Raw genomic sequence first — 26,824 nt, forward strand, 5'->3', positions numbered from 1 at the left:
AATTGAAAATGGCAGAGTATTAAATAATGACCGCTATATTTAAATACCACACTTGTAAGGCAAAAAATAAATTGTAAATCATAGACATCAGACATCATTTGCATTTTGTATTTATTTGGAGAACTGTAGAAACTCTGAAATGAAACTCATAATTCATCATTAAATACTAAAAAGAACTCATAAATTCATGTTTATTATCTAATTCTTAAATACGTTTTTTTAAAAATCGAATAACCGTGGTCAAAAATTTGTGCTGTGTTATAAAACGATATTTTTGCACAAAATATTTCTTTCAATGAAACCAAATCAAATCACAAGGGTATTAGTTAGGTCGCTTTCTTTTTCGTTGCCTCAACATTTATTAATTTGCCTTCATCTCGAACTAAGGGCAATAATAAATTAAATAAGAACGTAAAGAATAAATGAAATTTTCACACGCAACTAAAGTTAAAGGTCTCTTTAGCTACGTTAATTAGTCGTGGATTAGTGTCTTCTAAACTTCCTGGATTAGCGGATTACTCTTAAGGTTAGATTTAAATATCCCTTCCTAGCGGAAACTGTGGAGTTAAGTAGGTATGTTACTAGAGTTACCTGTACGGAACAGATTTACCTAACTTTGAATTAAACAAATCTGTGTGACTATTTAACAAACGCTTTTACTTACCATAGAGCAATGATCTTCAAATTGGCATATTTGTAGTAAAACTTAATTTACCAGATTGTATTTATTTACTATTGGTATGGGCCTGCCATTTATTACACTTTATTACAGCTATTGCCACCCAGAAACTAATAAGTGTTACAAATAAAAATACATGATAATTACAGAAACAAGTTTAATGAAACTCAGAGATGTTTTTTTGGGAAAATTAAATTCAGAAACTTACTCCGCGAACATCATTTTCGTTCAGCCGATTTAAATTCAAATTTGCAACTCTAGTAATGCTTTTGCAGTACTTAATACTTTTTTTTGGCCAACAAAACTGTTCATTATATTTATGTGGTGGTACTTTATATGGAAGCTTTAAGTTCTAGTTCCTTGACAATTATTCCAACTTTAGTTTTCTAGAGGTTGTTAGGTGGGAAAATGAAAAGTCAAGAAAATCAAGAACAGCGAAAAAATCACACGGCAATATTGTTAATTATTGTTCAAAATCGGAATAACAAATTTAAATTTTCTTCAACATTTCGTTTTAAGATGTTCAGTTCAAACATATTTAAAACTGAGTACGTATAGTATGTATGAATATTATTTGAAAATAGTAAACTTACGTCACAAGGTGTACAAAAGTGGATAGGCTACTTCTATATTTACACTCATGTATGTTAAAAATAGATTCACGTAAAACAAGAAAACTGAATAACTAGATAAATTCTGAATGCCCACTAAGATAAATTATTAGCGTTTACTTAGATAGATAGAACTAGTTGTAAAGAGCAATGAATAATTATGTTTTCATGAATGTAATTTACTTTTTAGTAGTCATGAAATTGGTAAATCACAGAGTGATCAAAGGTTAAATTTTAATGATTAATGACACACATTACACATGTTAGCTGTAATGAGCATTAAAAATAAGATGATTGCAAGAATGGTACGAGTGCGTAAGTAGTAAATAATCGAAGGCAATTCCGCTTGAGTACAATTTTATAAACATATTTAGAATTAGGTTAGAAGATTCTTGAAAATATATTCCTGTAACTATGAAATCATAGTAAAATACTGCTTGCTAACTGTATTATTTATGGAAGCACCTCCATGTTTCTCTTGTTTTTTTGTGTGTAATTTTATTTCTAATCACTTTTTAGTGGTTTAATATTCCGCTCATCTTGTAGGTCATTCTGAAATAGATTGTGCAACTATGTCAATTGTAAGTTGTGTGTATTACATGAGAATTCTCGAGCATACGCGCGGTGGAACTTGCACACTAGTCAAACTGGTTGCTCATGTATCAGCTACCACTACTTCCTAACTATTTTCTTTTCACTCTAAGGAAGATGACTCGGAAATGCTTCCGTATCGATAAATTGCCTTTCCTGTTCGACTAGGTTGAGAATTCAAAAAAAAAATAAATAAATAAAGGAAAAGAATCTGAGAGTGTCGTTAGTTAATTTGAGAGCTGTCGTATTTAATAGAATGTCGTAATCAAAGTGTTAATATATTTTATTAACAATCCATATTTATAGAATTCCTTTTAATCTTGAAAGTTCTACTTTTACTATTCATTTTTAATGAGGCAAAGAGATAATATTTCTGGGTGAGGAAATTAGGTTCTGGAGCCAGAAGACTAGGTTCAAGCCCAGGTATGGACATTTTCCCCTTCCAACTCACCGTCCGCCCTTCTAGAGAGCTGTAAAGAGCGGAACTGTCTAAATAGCACTGGCGCCAAAGAGTTCAGATGATGATGCAACGTAATTAACAATCAGAATAATAAATTAAATGCTTAACATGTATTAGTATGCAGAAGAGCAGTAGCTACGATGAAAGAAAGCTAATTTCAACTTGTTTCTGATGATATATTCAATCCAAGGGAGTTAGTACTCTAAGGATAAGCTATTTTAATGGCAGCAACTGAGAAATCATAATTTGAATTCAAAAATTGAAAATAATCTAACAATTATGAAAATTTAAGTTAGGCGGAAGTTTGTGCAGTAAGCGCAGGTCAAAGGGGGCAACGGAAGAGTGTAGCCGTTAAAGAAGACAGTCTTCCTTGTGTATCAATACGGGACTTGGTCAGCACAGAGTCTAATTCAACCATTAACCAAAACAGTTACGCTGCTTAAATTGTCTAGCCATTTAAAGCGGTTATTAATATTAAATTTAATCAACCATATTAATTAATTTGCATCTATAAGCACTTTGAAATCCGGCGTTATGGTAAGTGATTTTCAATGTAGTTTATCCGTAAGAATTAGAATAGATGCAACTATAATAATGGAAAGATTCAGGTAACAATTAGTTATCTGACTGAAATCGGCATTTTTTCTTTTTTGTAAATTTATTTGTTAAATTACACCAGCAATACAATATTTGTTAAATTAGTAACAATGACAATAACTGACACCACTACAAACTCACTAATTGAGGGGAGAAGTTACCCAGTGATAACACTCCCTAAGTCATCTCTAGGATTAGCTACTCTCCTCAGAAGAGAGAAAATCGCGAGGCCCAGGCTGATTTTAATCGTCAGGGAGGATGATCTGAATGGCGGACAAGAGGATTGGAATGAGAGTGCAAGTTCTGATGAAAACTTTTATAGCGAGTTCATGCAACCTGACCTACAAACGGAATTTCCAGGTCTGTGTGGATGGTTTGATTTGAAACGTAAAATGGAGCCGTTAACGATAGTGCGGAGAATTTTAGACTGAAGCGATTGAATTCGTTGAAGATTGGAACGTTTCGTTGAACCCCACAATTCAATACGGGTTTTAGTATAGAATTGTAAATCAGTCGTTTATTATTAAGTGGAAGTTTTGAACGTTCGTCTAGTAGTCTTTTAAGTAGTCGATAACGAGTGTTTAACTTCAGTTCGTTTAAGTAATCGGCATTTATAATCGTTATATTGCTTTCTTTTTCAATTCATGTTATGGAAGATTGACCGTCCTTACATTGCTCGCTTAATACGTGCACTAAAAGTGGAAATCTGGTGATTCCCATGCAGGACTCTTTCTTTGACCCTGATTTAATACTATATTACATGTAATTCGAAACCATTCTTCTCTTGATCATAAAAATAAAAGATTCTTGAAAGACTCTTGATTATAAAAATATTGGGTACCTAGTTTTGAGTAAATTTAAGTACAATACATTATTGTGAAATGAAAAAATGAAAAATATTTATTATTCAGGGGCTATTGTCCCCTTAGAATAAATACATGTACAATTGGAGGCCCTTCTGGTTTGGCCTGTATTTTAGATATTTATGTACAAAAAATAAGCAAGTATTTACAAAAATAAGAACTAAAATTAAGGAAATAAATGCATTCAATTATTTCGGTGGAAGCTGAGTAGAAAGGAGATAATTACACTGAGAATTGTGTGTTTTAATAGAAGTAAGTAACTGTTACAAATAATATAGTAAATATTTGTTTAATAAAATAGCTCAATGCCCGACTTCCTGTATCCAATTTCGTTCTATCTATTCACGTATTATTCACACTCGTACCATAACAAAACGCATCCAGTTTTACGGTAGCTAGATTACAAGTAGCACCACAAGTAAATTGAACATCTGTAGTCGGGTAGCTCAAAATTTATTGAAATCATTACTGAACCTGATACAGGATAAACGTATCTGATGGCTGTTGCCAGGATGAGTACAGCCAATTCATTTATTAAGTATAAATCAATTTTTAATTACTTTTTCTTACTATTAATGAGAAAAGGTATTGTTCAGAATTTTGGCTTTGAGTTTCCCTCAAAATGTCCTACGTTTGGAGGTCCAGTGAGTCATTAGAAGTGCGTTTTACAAATTTGAATATCTTTTTGTGCGATAAATAACGAAAAATCGCCGAAAGTTAACATTTGTGATTGAGTTTAGGTGCCCCAAAAGGGGCCAGCACAACTTTTAAGGCAAGCACAGCCAGCCGTAATTATTAATTTATTAAATAGATTTTTCAGTATTTTGGTTTTCACGAAAACTACTTTAACGATGGTCTTTAAAATCTGGGTAAATTGCCAGAAGAACAATTTTCCGAGGAAAATCATTAATATAAAACTTATAGATCAACAAGTTCCCGATGAGCGGATGAGGTGTAAAGAAAACGGTAGCAGTTTTTCTGAAAACCACACGAACGCTTTTCTTTAAACTTTTTCAAGGAATATCCTCTTTAAGAGTTCTAGATGGAGGTAGCTTAAGTTTCCTTTTTAACGTATCGTTTTAGTGAAATGTACTTGAATTATTTTAAGCTTGAACTCGATAGCTTAGTCAAATAAAAAGTTAAAGTCAATCAGTAGTGAAGTGCTTATTTATAGAATAAATTAAATTATTATTAGCTATATTTTATGAATTTCAAATTTCAACCAAATTTTGTGAAGCTAATTTTCAGTAAGAGATAATTGCAGTATACTTATTTTGAGGACAAAAGTTCATCTGCCAGTTAAACTTCGTAAATTAGGTTATCAATACTTTATTATTATTGAAAGTATGAATTTTATTTATAGAAACTGAAATTTATAGTTCATCATGCAAAATAGAAAGATTTTTAGGTAAATATAGCGTCTATCTGATGGAAAAGATGGTTCCAGTTTTTAAAGGTTGCTTTTTAAAAGTTTGCATAACTAGTAGTTATATCCTTTTATAGTTCTCTGCGATGGTTACTTTTTAGATGGCTTCAAATTGCATAAAACCAATAGAAAGCAAATACTCCTGCAATGTAACCTACAATGCATTCATATGTTCTCTTAGAGCTTTGAAATAGATTTTTTGGCTGATTGTTTCGTTGGAAATGTCGGTTTTAAGGCTCACAGAGATTGAAAATGTTTGCAATGACATTTAAAGAAAATCATCGTGGCATTTTTCGCGAAATTCGCCAAAAACTGGAAAAATCTATTCAGTGTAATCGCATTTTTGGTGAGCTGACTTCCTCCAAAAACCTTATTACTGGCATCCGGTGGTAATGATTTCACAAACTTAATTAGATTTTCCTTTTTTTGCATTATGATGCTCTCTCTCACCCAAAAAACAATTTGTAATTTCGATCTCAAAACAGGTATGTCTAGTAAAAATTCAGAATCGAAACTCTGACCGAATGCAATAGTCTCTTCGAGCAGAAAAGTAAAAAAATGGCCGTCTGATCTCAAGCCTCTTAACCCTTTTACGCTGTGCCAACATATATACTATCTTCTTAAAACAAATAAATAAAGAATAACATTCGATAGTAAACTGAAGTTGTTATTGTGTCAAAACTAATGGTTACCCCAGCACGCAACTAAGAAAAGTCCTTCATGAAAAGCCATCACGAATTAATATAATAACTAAGACAAATCTAATCATTCTGAACGAAATGTTATTGATTTTATTTTTTCCTTAAAAATGTTATTGTCTTTCAACTTACTGTAATCATAATTTGTTGCAGTTGTTTTCGTTGGAAAAATTAAATTAAGTTGATTAAATCATTGACCTAAAAAAACTATAAACACGCTTTCTGAATATTTCTGTTCAGTATGGATTGAATTTTATTAATTCACTTTGATCAATCAAGTACGAATCCAACACTTACTCGGTAACTTAGTGATAAACTCATCCTGAGCTTCATTCTAAATTTTTATGGGTTCCAAATTATATTACTTTTTTTCAAACTTATTAGCTTGTTACCCTATGATAATATTTTGGCGCTTTCATTGGTTTTAAGAAGTAGTAACATTCAATCATTTAAAAATTGAAAGAATTCTTTTAGTTTGAATATTCCATCAATAATAATTAATATATAAACATAATCTGCACGTATGAACCTGGTCGCTCTGATTAAAGGAAAGTGAAAATCTTATTTTACGGTGATCTGCTGATACTTTTTCTGTATAGTACATAAGCATTGAATGATTAAGTCGTTTTGTGATTTAAAAAACTTTAAAGTGACTTGAAATATATCGCATATTTTGATAGAGAAAACAAAAGGATGGTCTCAGAGATTCAGTATGGATCCTGTTCATTCACCTGGTGCTCCACCATACCTAGAATACTTAGGGTACCTGGCGCTGCATCTGTCGGATACCAAACAGGTTTATCCAGGTTCCAATTAATTACCATACACCCATTTATCGATTGGTTTCAAATAGGGAGTGAAAGAATATCAAATTACCCATTGAGGGACTTCATTAGAATAGTCTTGTTAAGCCTAAATGATAGTTTCATTTTACCCGTATTACTCTAAATCGGTGCAAGTTGCAGCGTTAACTCTATTCGTAACTACAAATTCTTAAAACAACTTTGAATCCAAAATGATTATTTCTGTATTTCGAACTGCTTTGCTTTTAATAAGGTTTTATGTACATTAAAAGTATCAGTTAAAATACTTGCCTGTGTGTACAAACCGCAAGGCAACTAGGATTTCTTATGAAGTACAATGCTTATGTACTATACAGAAAAAGTATCAGCAGATCACCGTAAAATAAGATTTTCACTTTCCTTTAATCAGAGCGACCAGGTTCATACGTGCAGATTATGTTTATATATTAATTATTATTGATGGAATATTCAAACTAAAAGATTCTTTCAAGAGTTAATGATGTAGGTACACTTTTTTTTCTATGTTTTATGTAAAAATAACAAAATGATTATTTATTTGACTGACATCAAATTAAAATATTGAAACTAATTATTAAATGAAGAAGAAGGAAATTTAAATCAATTATCTCTCAGAATAAAATTGAATGAATTAAGAAGAATGATTGGCGGCTCACTGATCGCGTGGCAGACATATTAGTTGTGTTACTCAACGTAGTAGAAAGAAGATGAGTGCATTGATATTAAACATTAGAATAGAAACGTGCTCACGTTCTCAACTCAAACCTCCTGTCACAACGTAGAAAAGCCAAACGAAGTGTAATATCCTAAATTTACGTGCGTGTAACATCAGATATGTCAGAAGTTTGAAGCTAATCTTCTGCTTAATTTCAATTTAAAAGATCTCACCTTTCACTAAACACGCGGCTTAGGTGTTCAGCTGTTCTTACCTTTTACTTATTAAATGTTGTAAAGTTTTCAATTTAGTAGAACTAGTTAATAAAATTAATGTTAGATTTCTGTGTTAATTTATCACTAAATCTTTCTAGGGTGTCTAGAGATATGTGTTGTAGCTTGTTCGACTCCTGTGGAACTAAGATTAGGTTAAATCAACGACCATAAATATAGCTGGTAACGAACAGTTCTTTTCTCCTACAAGATATTGGATCCTAAAGTTTATTTACGCCTTGTCACTCATTGTTTTAGAAGTTGTTCCTCATTAGTGATTTCACATTTTTCTAATTTTGCAAAAAAAAAAAATTGTTTCATTTTCTGCTGAACTAGAAGTTGGATCGACCGTATTAGAAAATTTGACTTTTACGTTGCCAGACTCTGAAAGATGAGTATAATATCCATTTTGTATAAAGGTATTCCTATCGGAGAAGCATCAGCCAGTTGAACAAGCTGGATTTCGTTCTGACTTTTCTACGATCGATCATATACATGTGCTCAACCAAATTATTGAGAAATCAGCCGAATTCCGACAAACTGACTATATAGCATTCATCGACTACGAGAAGGCGTTTGACTCCATATCACACCAGTTTTTGTATAAAGCATTGGAAGCACAGGATGTTCACTCAAAATATATTTATCTTATACGACAGATGTATTCTAATAGTAAATCCAGAATAGTGTTGGACAGAAATGGACCGTATTTTAACAACTGCAGAGGAGTGAAACAAGGGGATCCATTGTCGCCTATACTGTTCAACTACGTGCTCGAAGAGGTGTTTAAGAAGTTAAAATGGAATGATATCAACAAATACGGAATTGATGTCAATATGATAAAGTTGACTCATCTTAGGTTTGCCGACGATCTGGTACTGTTCGCCCAAAGTGAAAAAATTATGGAAAAAATGTTAAATGAATTGGATATTGAAGGCCGAATAGCCGGACTAAAAATTAATGAAAAGAAGACCATGATTATAACAAACGGGTTAAACGAAGATATAAGTTGTCGGGCAAAACACTGAACTACGTAGTTAGCACTATATATCTGGGGCAGCTAATAGGATTTGAAAATAGGAATGAAAGAGAGGTAGAAAGAAGAATTACATTAGCGTGGAGAAAATATTGGTCGCTGAAGCATCTAATGAAGAACCGCAATGTGCCAATAAAGAAAAAAGGAAAAATATTAGACTGCTGTGTAATGCCTTGCTTAACATATGGGTATCAAACATGGACTTTAACAAAAAAGTTAATTAATAAGTTAAAAGTGACGCAAAGGGCAATGGAAAGAAGGTGTAAAAAGAAAAGACAGAATCAGAAGCTCAATAATTAGGCAAGAAACGGAAGTTAAAGATATAGAAAAGACTGTGAAGACCCCGAAATGGAAGTGGGCTGGCCATGTTGTGCGATGTAATAATGGAAGATGGTCTAGGCATGCAACTTTATGGACGCCCTTTTATGGCAGCAGGAAGAAAGGAAGGCAGAAAATGAGATGGCAGGATGACATAGTAAAGGTAGCCGGACACAAGTGGTATAAAAGAGTTTACAATAAAGGCGAATGGACAGAGATGGGAGAGGCCTATGCTCAATGATTGGGCCTGGTTTCAAATGGAAATAATTATGTTTTATTTTATGTAAAAAAGTAGTTTTTGTTTTTGATTAAATATTTTGATTTATAATTAACTGAAAAGAAAAAAGAATAAATTAATTATGTTAAATTTTATAAATCAGTTAATATGTATGTAAATATGTAACGAAACCAATAAAGGCTTATTATTATTATTATAATTATTATTCCTATCTACTATTATTCTATGCAACCGTCAAGGCTTCTTCTAGTATTCGTGGGCTTTAAACGGGCGACGTTTCCTGAGCAGGATTCGAATTTGGGGATAATGTGCTATGTTTGAGCGTGGCCAAAACACAAGATGATCGTGGACTAAAACTATGTATGTCTTTAGCACAACGACCCTAGTCGAGTCTCTGTCCCTAACTATTGGAAGGCCTAGCTCTAGCCTTTCAAAGACGAAAGATTCCAAATCACAAAAACTGATGATAACTTCAAAGCAAAGCTGTTGAACGTAAACAAAAAATTATTACGTTTCTCTAAATAATTACTTAAAATGTAAGGATTTGAAAAATGATTTTTTTTGAAACATAATAACCGTTGTTAAATCAAAACCGTTCGGTAGGACTGTTGTAGAGGTATTAATCGTCAAAAACTGCACAAAAAAGGAGTAAAGTGGAAAAAATACCTAAATTAGATAATTTATTTCTCTTTCTATGCAAGATAAAATTCCAAAATTTTCTTTTAAATAAAGGGAAATTTTTTACAACATCGCAGATCATCAAATAGATTTTAAGAAAATCGTTACTTAACCTGGACATCAGCGACATTTTCAGAAATTTTTCTTATTTTGTTAGTAAACCACGTAGGTTCTATATGTAAACCGATTTTCATGAATAAGGTATCATTCGATTCGAAATTTCATGCAGATTTTTTTGGGGGGGTATCGATGTTGTACATCATGAAGGAGAGGAGTTAGCCCCGCATATAGAACACCTATATTAATTATTATTATAACACCGCATATTAATTATTATTAATAATATCTGCATTGACCTTATCCGATTAATTTCAAGGAAACCTGATCTTAAATTTCTCGAAAAACGTACTGAATCACTCACTAAGCTTTAATTTCAAAAACGAAACAAACATTGAAAGTAACACAGCTATAAAAACAGCGGATGAGCTTGAAGATGCTGCAACTGAAACTTGTGTAAGAGACTACAACATTAATTAGATTTATAGGGGCTATTTCATCATAACATTCTCCAATAAATATCACTAAATAAATTTCATTTATCTTAAACATCTAGAGTTTAAATAAAAACCAGCTACAAATTTTATTTTGAAAGGTTTTTTTTATATGGTTACTGACAAGCATTAAGACAGAAGATTCCTAACATATATAAAAGTGTTTGTCAATAATGAAGTCAGCTGCTTACTGAAATCAAAATAACAGAATGTAGAGTAATATGTAGTAAAAGTGTCATTCCTAATTTCTGAAATATATTTCCTCACTAACCGTCACACCACAGTGTGTTATTCATAAAGTTCATTCAGCTGATATTTAATATATAGTATATTATATAATTTTACACGATAACCTGTAGTAGTATGTGAATCTAGAACTGGTGATGTAACAAAGGTCATGTTAAAAATGCTGCTCAATTTATTAACAAGTGTTTTCTATTTTTGTAAACAAAGTATGCCGATTTGGTGTTGTTCCAGCTTCTTGCAACAACAACAAAAATTAATTATTTATAACTAATGTTTAGATTAGATTAAATTGCACGATGGTTGGCCAAATCCATGTCACCGTGACCCACAGTGACTGAATTAATGTTGGAAGCTACTTTTGGATTAAATTACCAAACAGTAAGAATCGTTACATTCTCAGGTTACTGATTCTATTCTTTTCTTTAAAGTGTTAGAAGAAGTTGCAACCTTAAAGATACTTTGAAAATAAAATGTGAAATTTGAAATAGTTATTTATTGTGCCATTAAGAGGAGTTTTCTTTTCACGATACCATTTCAAGTGACAAGCGGTGCGAGTGGATACACTTGTAATGGGTTCAGATGACTTGAAGAGGAGGTTTATGATGCGGGAATTAGTTAGAGATTTGATAGATAGATAAGGAGTTGATATTCGGAAAATAAATATATATATTTTAACAATAATTTAGAATGATTTAAATTGTAACTAGAATGCACAACTATAACGACGTTGAATACATATATGTTTAAACACTTAGATAGGGACGCGCTCGCGGTGTAACTCGCTGGTAGAATCTTGAGGTTACGGTGGTAAAAATCTGAAGAATAATCATCGACTGATGCCCCACTTCCTGTAGAGAGACCATATATAGCCCTCACCACACATTGACAAGTCTTGTAATTACGGGTCACACTCAAACATCTCTTGCCGTGTGTTGACCCTAGTCTTGAATAGGCCGGTGAAAGGTGTTGGATGTTGTCAAAGGGCTGTAGCCAGGAGTCACTGTATACTGACCGTATAATGACCCTTTTGAAAGCGGTGTGTCTTTGGCGGGCGGTCCCTTTTTGCCCGTGCACTGACCGCGGCACTAGCGTCTGACTGGCACCACTAGTTATAATTTTTATAATTAAAAATTATATTTTTTTCTTCTGTTATCACATCACACACTGAAGAGTACACATACTTCATTAGGTTCAAAATTATTTAGACAATTTAGAAGATAAACTCTCTAAAAGTTTCCATTTTTAAGGCTCTGCCGAGTTTATGCTAGGCTATATAGCATATTGTATTCACTAAGAGTAGGGAAAAACGGCAGAGATACCATTTGCACACCTGCATAATTAAGACAAAATTAGATTTGTGTTTATCTGTTCATTATAACATTTTACAGTTTTCACAATTCAAAAATACCATATCAGGAAATGATTAAGCTATTAGTATTAATTTCGTTAATTTTATGCAATAGTATTTCATTTATAAATAAAGTATTTCATTTATATGTCTGGACATTCATATCTTAAGGCGTTTAATGTCTACTATATTGCATTCCTTGGACGTACCCAAACACACTGTAACATTTGAGCTCCTCGCAATTTATAGTATTTAAGATATTTTGTCTTACACATTCGTGGCATTACTACTAGCAGATAGAACCACTTTTTCCGGATCAAGACTGCTTTTGATTTCCAACACAATTTGGTAAAACCCATGAGTAGCGCTGTTTCTTGAAGTGTGCTTAAAAACGTTTAGCTGTTAAAAAAGTGCCAAACGATAATATACATATATTTTACGATTCCGCTCTCCTTTAGTCATTTCTTAGTTGCAACAAAGAAAGAATTCATTTTTTGTTTGATTATTTGTTCAAAGCAGATTTATAAGCTTAAAGTCACCCTAGCACCTCATAATGAGATAACATTAATCGTGGATGATAATGTGTACATTTTGAATTAGTGATCTTGTACTTTAGATTGGTGATTAAGTTGGACAAATTGGAACATAGGTATGTGTTTACCTACCACTGAACACCTTAAAAAAAATTGCCGACAAAGCTCACTAACATTTTAAAACGTAAGGCAAGTAATAATTGAGAGTTGTAAAAAAAAAAAACACATAAAATACAAACCTTCATGCTAAGTTTGGTTGTCTCAATTAATAAGTAAGTGAGCGCCAATTAACTTCATATTAGAAGAAAATTTTTTAATTACTAATTATATTGCAATAACATCAGCAACAGAGAATTTGTGAGTGTGTCACAGATTTCTCGTGAAAGTGATCGTAGTTAGGGGTATTTATTGCGCATCAAGCGCCGAGGTTATGTGCATCAAATGTTTTAATTGTTTGGACCTTTCATTTTTCATCATTATTAGACTAATAAAAGATATTATTTTAATTACATAAAATGTTTAGCGAAATATTCATTATTACTTAATGAGGACAATAGCTATGTCGTAGTAGCCGAACAGTTAAAGCCCAAATGTACCGCAATGCTAAGTTTGATCCCTGGACTTTGGCCTTACGTTTTATTATTATTAGATTTACAACTGCACCCTTCACAAAGATCTAAATATCCCTTTTGACACCAAATCTATCATTTGCAGTTTCCTAAGTTTCCACAGAAGCCTATCCTGCCATCCAAATTCAACAGCTCGAACACTTTCCTCTATAATCCATCCTGATTATCCACCAAGAAGTCTATAACGACGTGATCTCCTATCATAGTCAATTTAAATCATTAAAATTCCCGAGAGGGTCAGCACTGGCTGATTTCTCTCTTCCTGTGTCCCAATGGTTGCGTTATGCATCGGCTGATGTATAGATAAGATACTTTGCAGCAATAAATATATAATTTTAAAAAAAGTTTATCCTCTAGCTAAAAATCTTTCTTCAAGAACTCTTCCTGATCACCCGACGAGACGCGTTAAGAGACAGTGACCTCGTGATCTCCTCTGAAGTGAAGAGAGTGACTAACAGTCTAATGATTTGGAGTGTTACCACTGGATAACTTCTCCACTCGTTTGCTTCGTTTCTTTCTGTTATCATCGTTACTTATAGCGCTGATTGTAGCACAAATAAACGCAAAAGAAAAAGTTTGTTTTTTATCTTAATCTATCGGGAAGTTGGTCTTACCTACAACTTTACAGTCTTTAACTATTACTTTTCTTACTGTAGTTACCTTGCTACTTTAGTTTAACCTGTAGATAATTATGTCATAAATTCGCAATAGAACAACCGTGTATTGATTAATTTATTCAAATGTTAAGGTGTGATAAACTACGAAGATTCTTCTCTTATTATTATTGTCGATTTCCTGAAGACTTTACAATAATTCTTCTTTTGAAATAAATAATAGGTTCATTTATATTGTACAGATTCAGTTGCTAGATAGGCTCTTGTGGTTATGCGTAAAATAAGAACCACAAATATGTATCTTAAAAGCTGTATTTCTTGTACCTTAGTACATACAATCTATTTTTTTGCTTTGTAACAGGTCCTAGTCTTTTATGAAAAACTCACATGTGTCATATTGACAAAAAACATGTGTATAATATTTAAATGAATAAAAATAGAAATAAATTAAATAAAACACATTTTCGCCTCGGAGGAGCCCGAGGCAGTCTCGTGCCAACAGTGGGTCGCCACAGCACCCCCCTTCCTAGCAGCGCTGCGTACCATAGCGCTGCGGGGTTTTGCTGATTCGCCCGGATCGTGTAGCGTGATTCTGTGTGGTGTCGATCGGGTGTGCTCCCAGTTGTTTCTCTTGGACCTGGGTAGGCTCTGGCGCCGCTGGTGTTATGACAAGGCCTGGTGTGGCCAGTCCATAGGCCGCCTTGACCCGGTCGATGGTGACCGTTTTACTTTTGCCCCGTCGGTCGATACATAGGGTCTTGTCAGTTCGTGAGAGTACGGGATATGGACCTTCATAAGGCGGCGCCAGCGGGGACCTGTGCGCGTCGATCCTAAGGAAAACATGCGAACAGGTTCCCAATTGTTGATGAACAAATGGTTTTTGGCGGGCGTGCCAGACCGTCGGTGCCGGGCGCAGGGCTCTCATAGACCTTTTAAGTTGTTGAACCACTTCCGTCTGCGTCTGGTTAGTGAATTCCTCCCCAACGAATTCGCCTGGTAACCGTAGCGTGGTTCCATACACATACTCTGCAGGGGACAGTCCCGTATCCTCACGCACGGCTGCTCGTAAACCCAGCAAAACGGTGGGCAGTCTGTCCATCCAGCTATCTGTTCCATGGCAGCGTAGCGCTGTCTTCAGAGTCCTGTGCCATCGCTCTATAACACCATTAGCCTGCGGGTGATATGCGGTTGTTCGTTTGAGCTGAGTTCCTGTGAGCGCCGCCAGTTCATGATACACTCTTGACGTAAACTGCGTCCCCTGGTCGCTGGTGATTGAGGCTGGGCAGCCGAACCTTGCGATCCAGCCGGCGTACAGAGCAGAAGCGACGGCGGGCGCAGTAGCGCTTTGTAGCGGTATCGCCTCTGCCCACCGAGTGTACCTGTCTATACATGTCAGGCAGTACCTATAGCCTTGCGAGGGCGGGAGCGGTCCCACGAGATCAATGTGCAAATGCGCAAATCTTTCCCCGGGTTGGGAGAAAGCTGTTAACGGCGCTTTCGTGTGTCTCCCGATTTTACCCCTCTGGCAATCTTCACAGTCGCGTGCCCACTCACGGCAGTCCCGCTGCATGCGCGGCCAGACGAACCGTTGGGCTACCGCCCGTGCGGTCGCCTTAGGACCTCCATGAGCCAGGCTGTGTACTAATAGAAAGACTTGTTTGCGTTGGCTGCGTGGGATAAAGGGGCGTGGTCGGCCTGTAGCTAAATCACAAATAACATTTGGCCCTCCTCCTTGCATCGACAGTCGCTTCAATCGTAGGCCAGTGCTGAGGGGGTGGGTATCCGAGCTGGGCTGAAAGAGCTGTTGTAGCTCCACGTCCTGTAGCTGTTCTCGCGCCAGCTGGCTGTAATCAAGGCCTTGATGAGTGCTTAGGGCTTCTACGCGTGACAGAGCGTCTGCGACGGTATTACAGCTACCACTGATGTGGCGGATGTCGGTGGAGAATTGCGCGATATAGTCGAGGTGACGTAGTTGACGAGGAGATGCCTTGTCCGGACGTTGTTGAAAGGCAAAGGTCAGTGGTTTATGGTCCGTTAGTAATGTGAATTGTCGTCCCTCGACCCAGTGGCGGAAGTGCCGCACTGCGGCGTATGCGGCTAAGAGCTCCCTATCATACGCGCTATAACGCCTTTCTGCATCGCTTAGTCGCCTGGAGAAGAACGCGAGGGGTTCTCGTCCCTGGGCTCTGACTTGGTGTAAAGCGGCCCCTAACGCCGATTCCGACGCGTCCACGACCAGCTCCAAAGTAGGGTTAGCTTCTGGGTGTGCCAAGAGTGCCGCATCGGCCAGTGCAGTTTTGCAATCGTGGAATGCGCCTTCCGATTCCTTATTCCATTCAATCTTACGCGTGTCGCGCTTACGTGCACCCTTTAGGAATTTAAGCAGCGGGGATTGCAGCTGTGCCGCATGCGGCACGAATCGCCTGTAAAAATTAAACATTCCCAGGAATCGCCTAAGCTGCTCCACAGTGCTGGGTTGGGGATACGACGTTATCGCTTCGCATTTTACTCCTGTTGGCCGTATTCCCTGTGCGGAGACTGTATGCCCGAGGAACTGAACTTCCTGCTGACCCAAATGGCACTTTTGGCGGTTAATTTTGATACCGTGTTGGTCCAAGCGGCTCAACAGCGTCCTGAGGTGGTCGTGATGTTCGTCCTCCGAACTGGAGGCGACCAAAATGTCATCGATATAGACGAAACATTCTGGCAACCCTTGTAGGACTCCGTGCATGAACCGCTGGAACGTCTGGGCCGCGTTACGGAGGCCGAAGGTCATTTGCGGAAACTCAAAGAGCCCGAAGGGTGTGGTAATGGCCGTTTTCGGTACGTCTTCCGGTGCCACTGGAACTTGGTGATAGGCCCGCTCCAGGTCGATTGTCGAGAACACTGTTTTCCCGTGTAGATGACTGGTGAAGTCCTGGATGTGGGGCAATGGGTAGCGATCTGGGACTGTTTGGGCATTTAATTGCCGGTAGTCTCCACACGGGCGCCATTCTCCCGTTTTCTTACGGACCATGTGCAGAGGGCTGGCCCAGTGGCTCTTGGAGGGTCGGCAGATACCCTTCCTGCACATGTGATCAAATTCTAGTTTAGCCGCCGCTAGCTTATCTGGTGGGAGGCGTCTTGGTTTGGCGTACGTGGGGCGCCCGGTCGTTAGTATAGTGTGTGTGGTATGCGAACACACTCTGTCTGTCATGGGCTCATCCCCCACGACCCTTGGGAACTCGTTCAATATTGCCTCGTATCGGTCGGCTGCGTTTTCCCCGCGCCTAGTTTGGTGCGTATGCACGGTAAGTGCCTCCTTCTTGGTGTTCCCGGTCGTCGACGCTATCAGCTGGCCGTTTTGGAGGTCAACTGTCCAGCCATAAGCCTTTAAGATATCCGCGCCCAGGATTGGCCGCGACACGCCTGCTATGAGCACGTCCCAATGTGCTGCTAGGTCCTCGCCGAAGTCCAGGTGCATCGGCCGTCGCCCGTAAAGTGGAATTGGGGTTCCGTTAGCGGCTGTGAGCTTAGGTTCTCCGGTAGATAGTGATTGTCTGCCCGCCGGAGGTGGTATTGCGGTCACTTCCGCCCCTGTATCGACGAGAAACATCGTGCCGGTGAGCCTGTCAGTTACATAAAGGCGGCTTGAGAGGGGGGGCAAGCTGCTCGCCGCGTCTAACGCTTGCCCAAACAGTTTTCCGGCCGCCATCCGCACGAGGGCTTACATTTATAGGCTTTGCTGCCAAATTTCCGATGAAAAAAACAGAGCTCGTCAGTCTCCAAGCTGCGCAGCTCCTTTTCTAGTTGGGCAATCTGTTCTTTCAATTTCGCGGCTTGTGCGCTGCGAGTTTCGCGTCGCCGTTCTTTAGGGGATTTTATTTGTGCTACTTCGCGCGGCTGAGGCGAGTGTTGGTTATGTGTGCTATGCGGGAATGGTACGTCATCTACCCGCTCTATGGGTGTCGCGTAGCTAGTTGCCTGCGTATTTTGGATGCTACGGATGCATCGCGTTTCACCGATCCCGTGTTCTGGACACTCTACTCCCCATACTCTGTCCGCGGTTTGTGCTAGGCTGTCCAATGAACCTTCCTGCGCTGCCACGATAGTGCGCGTGTGGATTGGCAGTCGCTGGAGCCATAACTGACGGATGGTATGCTGCCCGATATCAGTGCCGGCAGCCAATCGTCGCAGGTCGTTTAGTAATTGCGAGGGGCGTCGATCCCCTAGCTCCCCTTCTGCGAACAGTCGCTCGATCCGCTGGTCAATAGTGACCTGATATCGTTCTTTAAGGTATTTGCGCATATGTTCATATTTGTCCTGCACCGACGCCTCCACCACTCGCATTGCCTGTGCTAGTACGTCGGTAGGCAGGGCTGTAATCAAATGGTTATACTTACTACCAGAGTCCTGCACGCCGGCTATCTGCAGCGAGGTGTCGAACTGCAACAGCCACACGTCAACCTGTTCTGGGGCGAATGGGGGCGCTGTTACCTTGCTGGCTGGATGCGGTAGTATAAGGCATTTATCAGTACTGCTGGACCTAGAGGATGTATTCATTTTGTTGGCGGGATGTTGTGGTACACCGACTTCTACATCATCGCTGGGTTCTGGTTGTGCTTTTCTCCTTTTCGGCATGCTTGTTATTGTTGGGGTCACCACTTGTGGTTATGCGTAAAATAAGAACCACAAATATGTATCTTAAAAGCTGTATTTCTTGTACCTTAGTACATACAATCTATTTTTTTGCTTTGTAACAGGTCCTAGTCTTTTATGAAAAACTCACATGTGTCATATTGACAAAAAACATGTGTATAATATTTAAATGAATAAAAATAGAAATAAATTAAATAAAACACATTTTCGCCTCGGAGGAGCCCGAGGCAGTCTCGTGCCAACAGTGGGTCGCCACTAGACTAGGCATTCCTAGACAAAGGAATTAGAAAGGAAGATACAGTCATTGTGAAATTGTGACATTGGATATTTTAATATAAACAAACCTACGTTTTTACATCATTCGTAAAATGCTTTTTTAAAGTTTAAATAATTATAAACTGAATAATTCTATATTATTTCGAGTGTCGCTTAAGCTTATGCAGGCTGAAATAACTGGTGACGTAAAAAATAAAAAATAAAACCCAAATAAAGTTCAGAGTCATGCCGAAGTTTAAATCTTGATCATTATGGCGGTTGAAAGGGCCAGACGTGAAACCTGAACTGAAAATAGCTCTTGTCTTCCCAATCCGACTCCTCACAATCAAATCTAAGGTTAATATGCCTTACATTTTCTTTCGGCATGTCCTTGAGTGAATAACTCCACATAACAAATTGTACTGAGTTGAGGGGAATCGGTACACTGACCTAGATAGTGATCAACCGTTTACTAAACTCCCTCATGGGTTTACAGTCCGTGTTTTCTCTTCCTAACAAGTTTAATCCTTATTAATCCCTTTAATCCTTATCCTTAATCCACTTTACACTTTAAACTTGTGTAAACTCAGATTCTGTATGCTCTTACAAATACATGAATACTAGGGGGGGCTCATCTACCCTAAGCTTTTTGTTCGGTGGTCATCATCACTTAAGTGAATCGTGACTTAAACAACTAATGACTGACCAAATGAAACTGGATTTTAATAATTGAAGAGAAAAAAGAAGTTGTTTGCCAATAATTGAAATAGCAAACAGCTGTACATTTTCTTCTAAGTTTCTATTCATAAATTCAAAACCTTTTCTGGAAATACAACATTTCAATTATCTTAATTATATTCAGTTTAAGCTAATTATAATGTCAAAATATTCTTTAGATTTGCCATTGCAACATTATTGAAGTGAGTCCGTTTTCATTAAATTGGTTTGTCTTATGTTTGACATGCCACTTTTTTTGAAAATCAATAAATCAAAGGAATTTTAGCAGAGTGTTTATTTATTTATTTATTTTTTGCTTGACCAAATGCTAAATTAAATAAATAATTAGACAGATTTTTTTTTTTTTATTGTTAAAAGTCTGGGACTTGTATTTCTTTCTGGATTGTAATTTATCCAGAGCTAATGGATCAGCAAATTTACTCAATTTTTTTACTTTTTCATTAATTATTTATTTATTTTTTTTGTAAGATTCAGACTAACTTTAAACTTGTGTAAACTCAGATTCTGTATGCTCTTACAAATACATGAATACTAGGGGGGGCTCATTTAGAAACTTTCGAAAAAATTGAAATGAAATCTTTATTGCTTATAGAGATTACAGAAATCTCATAGCAAGGGTTGACCTTCCTAATTTATAATAACGAAATTTATTATAGTTTTAATTCAACATTAATTGATTACTGCAATTAGTAAGATTAAGAAACGAAAAAGTATCAGGTATCATTTAATTAACTGAAGAGAATAATCTTATGAACATAATAAGAACAAAATTAGAAAAAGATATAGAAGGATACATCATAACTTAAGACAATCAACTGAATGGTTCTTTCAGCAACCTTAATAAATCTATTTAAAATAAAATTACAATTAATATTGGAATTTTGACTAAAATGACTTATTTTTATTTATTTTTGTATAATAAATTATTATTATTGTCACAGTATATAGTTTAGAAGTGGTATGAGATAAGTTGAGCAAGGAGGTTTCATTGAAGCGCTATTTTTCTAAAATTGAGACTGATAGTGACAAATAGAAAGATATTTTTAACTTTCTCATTATCTGGATAATCTATAGTCAACAGATCGATAATTTGATCACTATTATCACTAACAGGGTGGTGAGAGAAATACTTAGTGATGTACTTGTTTCTGTATTGATTGAGTACTAGACATGTTAAGAGTAGATGTAAAATGTTATCTAAATCGTGATTACATAGTGGACAGAGTCAAGGCAGAATTTGGCAGAGTACTTTTGTTAATATAAACGGTTTGTAAACTTTCCAGAGAGACGTAATTGAGAAATAATTCTTAATTTATTTATATTGAGCTTTGCTTTTAAATAGCCTTCACAATTACCTAATGTTCTATAGAGTGTATTAGAGCTGAAATTGCAGCATCCACATCTTTACTAATTAGATGGTTCTCCATTCTCACCAACAAATTTTTATAATTGTCTTTGATTATTTCCACATCTTGTGATACCCAAATGTCCTCCGGCACCAAGCGTGATTAGATAGTATCGCAACTGTTGGCACCAATTGTAAGGCATATCCATTATGTCCAATAGTTCCCTTTGTCTCATATAGCAAAGTTTTGGAAGATCATTTGGTCCCATATTTAATAATTTTTTATTTTTATTTTTTTTTTATAAAGGGGTTCTCCACAACACGTGGTTCCCTTCAGCCAACGCGAGTAAATGCCTTCTTCCAAGCGTTACGATCTTCTGCCTGTTCCTCTGTCAGACCATATCCCGCCATAATCTCCTTCACCTGGTCGCTCCACCCACTTTTGGGTATTCCTCTCTTCCTACGGCCATCCACCTTGCTGTCCATCACCACATCAGGCAATCTCTCTGGACCCATCCTCCTGTACATGTCCATACCATGTGAGCGCCGTAGTCTCTCTAATCTCTAGGACATTTCTCTCCACTCCCATCCATTCAACATTCCTCACTTTGTCCCGCCTCGAACATCCTGCAGATCTCCTCCAAAAATCCATTTCTACTGCTGGGAGTCTCTCGCGCTGTCTTCTGTACAACACCCATGATTCTGCGGCATACAATAGGATACTTTGGAGAATCGATGTAAAGATCAGCCTCTTGGTTCCGGGTAACAAATTTCCGCTCCATAGCACTGGGTTCAATAGTCCTATTACTTTTTTAATAAAATTTAAGCCACTAATTCAGCATTCTCTTACAAATTTTGTATTTAAGATGAACTTGACCGGTTTCAAGTCTGACAAAATAGTTTGGCGAATTTCTAGGGAGTTGAAGAACTGACTTGATGAAAGACAACTGTGCCCTTTCGACCATATTCGCATAAGATGGAACCCATACCTCACAAGCGTACAGAATGGCCCATCACCGGACAGTGGGCTGTAAGAAGCTTCTAGGGATAGAAAAATCTAAGGGTCAGCGCTGGTGGATTCGAACCCGGGACCTCCGCGTGGGAATCAATGATCGCCCCCTTTCCTTCGTTGCAATTATTGCTTTTCAGTTACTGAAACTTAGAATTTGTTTGTTTCTATTATATTTTCAATTCAAATTAAAGAAAACACATTAAGTTGTTGCACCTAGATTCAGTTAGTAAAAATCACGTCTTAAGCTTATGATGTAGTTTGATGTCTTTTGTCCATTTTATTTATGTAATAACAAGAATCATTGAGATACATCTAAATTGATGATGCTTCAGGTTGCCATAACAATACAGAAAATGAATGGTTCGCATTACTTATCAGAAATATAATAAATTTATATTACGCAAGGTATAATTTAATTAACACATCACTTTATATTCATTAAATCTATATTTTTTATAAATAAACAAAATTGAGATCGAAGGCTTCAGGTCACCCATGAAAATCGCTGCTTGGTCCTTCATGGTCTATTGTGCCGAATATTCCATCAAATTTATGCAAATGAATCGATAGCTACTATAATTGTAAGCAGTAAGAAAAAAATCAGTTTACATATACTTTTTCTTCAAGTTTGGTTTCGGACAAATATATAGTTAAATAGACAGAATATTTGGCAGTCTTGTTCCCCTTTACTTGTAGCCCAGATATCTATTACTTTCTAAAGGAAGAAAGTAATAAATTGAAAAATAAATGTAGGAATACAGTTATCATCAAACGATCATTTTTGGAGGTTGGAGTTTTACGTTAAAAAGAAATCTCTCACTCACATTCGCTCAAGTCCAACATAAAGCTCTGAAGACTTCAATATAAGTTGAAATTTTGAGTAGAGTGACCTTTTTTGCACAAGGACAAAACATTGATTGAATAAAATACAATTGAAATCTTCTTAAAATGTGACAATCGCAATTAACAACATTATTTTATCACTGTCACAGTTTTTGTGTACAACAAAACAAAACATGTTAAGTAGATAATGGGTTGGTTATGGATTACAAGCAGAGGTATTTCAGTAGCGGGTTCGATTCTCAATCTTGCCGTTGGAGTTAATTTATTATGATGGATCTATTGTACTATCGGTTCGCTATCCAATCTCTCCACGCCACTTGATCCTGAAAAAGTGAGAACCATCTTGTTTTTTTTACCTACATATACAGTTCGATCCTCTATGCTGCGATCGTATCTTCCATTACAGCGTATTTAAATGTTCTAGACCAGTGGTATTCAATTTATGGGTCCCATTCCAATTAGGGGTCGCGAAAAATTACCTTGGGGTCGCAAGGTGGATAGAAAAACTGAAAATAAATTTAATTGAATAAAAATCCATCACTGCATTTTTAGAGGAATATTTGTTTCTATAATGTGTAATTTTATTAAATTCTAGACAAATTTCTATTTTTAGAACGACGACTTTAAAGAGATAGAGGTTCAGATTTACAACGTCAGCGTGGCCCAATTGTGAGTTTAATTATTATTTTGGTGTAAAATATCGTATTTAACTTAGTATTTGTGATAAATGGACTGCTTTTAAAGTTACAAATTTTATGACCTTCATGGATAAGTGGCTAAAAATTGGATGTATAATTGGAAAAACAGAGAATGAAGGGACAAATGGCGAGAAAAACGCTTCGATTATGGCTGCTTTAACTTCCGACACAGACCAAATACGTTTGGAAGTAAAAGCAAATAAACGAGATCGAAAGTTTGACAATGAGTTTATAAAATATGGTTTTGTATGTACTGAAGATGATGGACCAAAGGCTAAGATGGCTTATGTGCCCTGGCATTTCAGGTCAACATTTTATCTCAATAACCCATGCGGGGTCGTACTGTTAAAATGTTTGCCATTACTATTGTAAATACCATTGTTCTAGACCAAACTTACAAACAGTTCGCATACAAATTTTTGAAACATTTGCTCTCATTCAAAAAATAAGTGTATGTTGAAAGTTCTTTGCCTTTTATCTTTAACAAACCTTTCAGATGGCTTGTTAAAAGCATGTACCAACAATCGTTAAAAGCTAAGCAAACCATTAATCAGGAACTTGCAACATTAAAACTTCTATTTTGTTTTTCAACTTGAACTATGATCATAACGCATAAAAATAAAAAGGCGCATGAACTCACAAAAACTGGAAAAGGCTTCGGGCACTAATGACCTCAAATGTTGACGTACTTCACATAATTATAATAATAAAGCGTTCTGATGAAGTTTCCGTTTAAATAAAATCTAAAAAAAAAAAAATCATAACGCATTTACAAAACGTGTGCTAAGCAATTTTTGCAGATGTTTAAAAAGACAAACAACACACACACTAAAAGTGGACAAGAGGTAGAAATGTTGAGAGGAGTATAAAAATGTATTCCAAGGTCAGAAGAGGAACGTTAAGTAAGTGGGAATAATTTATTTGTAAAGACTTGAAGGTGAAGAAGAGCAAGGATTATCAGTCTCAAGTAGTAAAGAAAAGGACGAACTTTTAAATAGTTATGATACTAGTTAGCTGGCGGAGCTATCTTCTTTATAAGGTTCTAACAGATCTCCAGGATAATGTGTTTCCTTTCACTTTCGTAAAACTGGCTGTTAGACGGTGATGCGCCGCCAGTCGTGTCTTGTGCAATCCAATACATCCTACTACCGCTCTTAGTTCATCCTTCTTTTACACTCCAAGGAATCTATGGCCCAATTCTTTTCAGCCCGATTTATTTGATTCTATTGTTTGTAAACTAGAAAAGCAATGGCAAAATAAAAAAAAAAAAAACAGTATTTTTTTAAAAAAACAGAATTTCAATCACAAAACAAAAGAAAGTTCAAGGTTAAAATATTCGCAAAAATAAATAATAATACTAGATCAACTTAGAATGATATATCGTTCAAACAATAAATCAAATACCCCCTGCAGACATGAATAACTTGCCGAAAATACAAAGTAAAATATTGGGATATAATGAGACTTATACCAGTTCTTAATTCATCTAATTAAGAATAAATTGAGTGTCAAAACTGTCTGGAAACTCTGCTGGATATGGCATTTTATTTATTATTTTTCTGTAAGTCATTTGATGAGATGATGATTTATTTTTTGGACGTAATGACTTAAATATTTGTTATTTAGCTTTAAATACCACACAATAAATTTACGGCGTCAAGCCAAGATTTGCTCTGGATTCCTTACCATGAAAATCTTCAATTACAAAACTCAGTTACACCCGCAAAACTTCCAATTAAAGAAGTAAAACATTTTATTCTGCAACCATGTAGGGAAGTTCTCATTACTCAATTAAAATCAGCTGTGTAATGCCCAACTTCCCACACTAGTGGGGGGAAATTCCCATTAGTGTCACTTTCCGCACTAGTGTGTGGAAAAACTTTATTGTGCTTCCTTGATATAAGAAGTTTTGTTATTAACATAAATATTTTCTGTAAAACTCTAATAAGCTTATTTAAATTTATTTTATTTAAATAATTAAAAAACGAATATTAAAAAATAAAATAAAAATTGAAAGGAATATAGAAATAAAAATAATACTTTAATAAATAATTAGATATTTTTAATTATAACAGTTAAAAAGGTTATAGTGTTACCTTATAGAAATTTAAAATGGATTCTAGTGATGCCTGTTTAGAAAACACTCCTCCATCAATAAAAGAAACAGCAGAAAATGTAATAAGTAATGTAAATACGTAAGTAATGTAAATAATTGTAATATAACAATAAATGTTTATAATAAATAATTACTTTTTGTAGACTGTAAAAATGAAATTTTTAATTTTATTAGTTAATAAATGGTTGCAGAAAAAATATAATATTTAACTCTAGTGTAAAGTATTTTCCCCACACTCGGCAATTTGCACTTGCACTCGCATCGCTTCGCTCGCTCGTGCGTGCAAACCCTACTTTCCACACTTGTTAAATAAATAACTATTGATAGAATAAATATTGTGTTATCTACAGAAATGAATTTTTTCTTGAAATAATTACCACAAATTATAAAAATTTCTGTACTCTTTATGTTCAAAATTCATTTGAACACTTATTTTTCATAACTATCGTCTATTTTTCAGGAAGAAGTACTCGTATTGAAGCACATTAAGGTGTACGTGAACATATCGGACCCTCTTATTTCTTATTCCTACTGATCTGGGCTCGTGACTTTTGATCAGCTTGATATGATCTTTGATAAGATATCGATCTTTAGATACTGAATTATGAGTATTACCTATGCCCCCACTTTTCTTAAAGCCAGGAAAAAATAACAAAAGAAAAACAATAACAAAACAAAAAATTAAACAAGACGAAAATATTATTGATACATTTATAATTTGTCAACATGTCAATGAAATGTTACACAATGAATTTCTCAATTTTACTCAGACTGGTATGCAACTGAGAGAGAGAGTGATTTGGGTACTTTCTTTTTAGTTTAGAATTTTTGTATTCCGCATTATGTAAGAACGCTATCTTTTAAGTGTTAAATAAAGTAGGCTCGTCAAGTGACACGATATATTTACCCCAGATATTACAGTTCAAGTTGTACTTTGCTTTTAAAACAGAGAAAAAAAAGACCACTATGCAACAACAACAAGAAAAACCATTTAACAAAGCAGTTTGAATCATTGTTAAGCTAATGGCAGGGGTATTGAAGTGTTAATCTCTTCTTTATTATATTTATCTTCTTAAAGTAGGCTACCATCTCCAAAATTTCATCTATAATTCCAAATTACGTAACTTATTTTTTTTCACGGACTCCTTTTTTTTATTTAAAGGTCAAATTTAATTTATAGTTTTCAATCTTTGTTTTTCTCGTACTACTTGTACTGTTTTAGTTTGAAGATTTAATAATAAATACATTATTTTTCTTTTCAATCATTCAAACAAATTAGCAATGAGTTAACACTGCAATATGTTGGGCATGCCTT

General features: G+C 35.9%; 1 protein-coding gene and 1 long non-coding RNA gene across 2 annotated transcripts in view; both read right to left on the reverse strand.

Annotated features, from left to right (window-relative positions):
• LOC141457760 (uncharacterized) overlaps positions 1 to 6,172 on the reverse strand; it is a 42,289-nt gene extending 36,117 nt beyond the window's left edge. Inside the window, exon 1 of the long non-coding RNA XR_012460522.1 lies at positions 1,273 to 6,172. This is a non-coding gene — a long non-coding RNA (uncharacterized lncRNA). The remainder of the gene's footprint in view (positions 1 to 1,272) is intronic.
• The window catches only part of LOC141457753 (uncharacterized), a 113,917-nt gene that overhangs the window by 80,696 nt on the left and 6,397 nt on the right, over positions 1 to 26,824 (reverse strand). The window lies entirely within an intron of this gene.

Source organism: Rhodnius prolixus, unplaced genomic scaffold, assembly GCF_049639745.1.
Source record: "Rhodnius prolixus isolate KJV_2025 unplaced genomic scaffold, Rpr scaffold_1, whole genome shotgun sequence".
Taxonomy (NCBI): Eukaryota; Metazoa; Arthropoda; class Insecta; order Hemiptera; family Reduviidae; genus Rhodnius; species Rhodnius prolixus.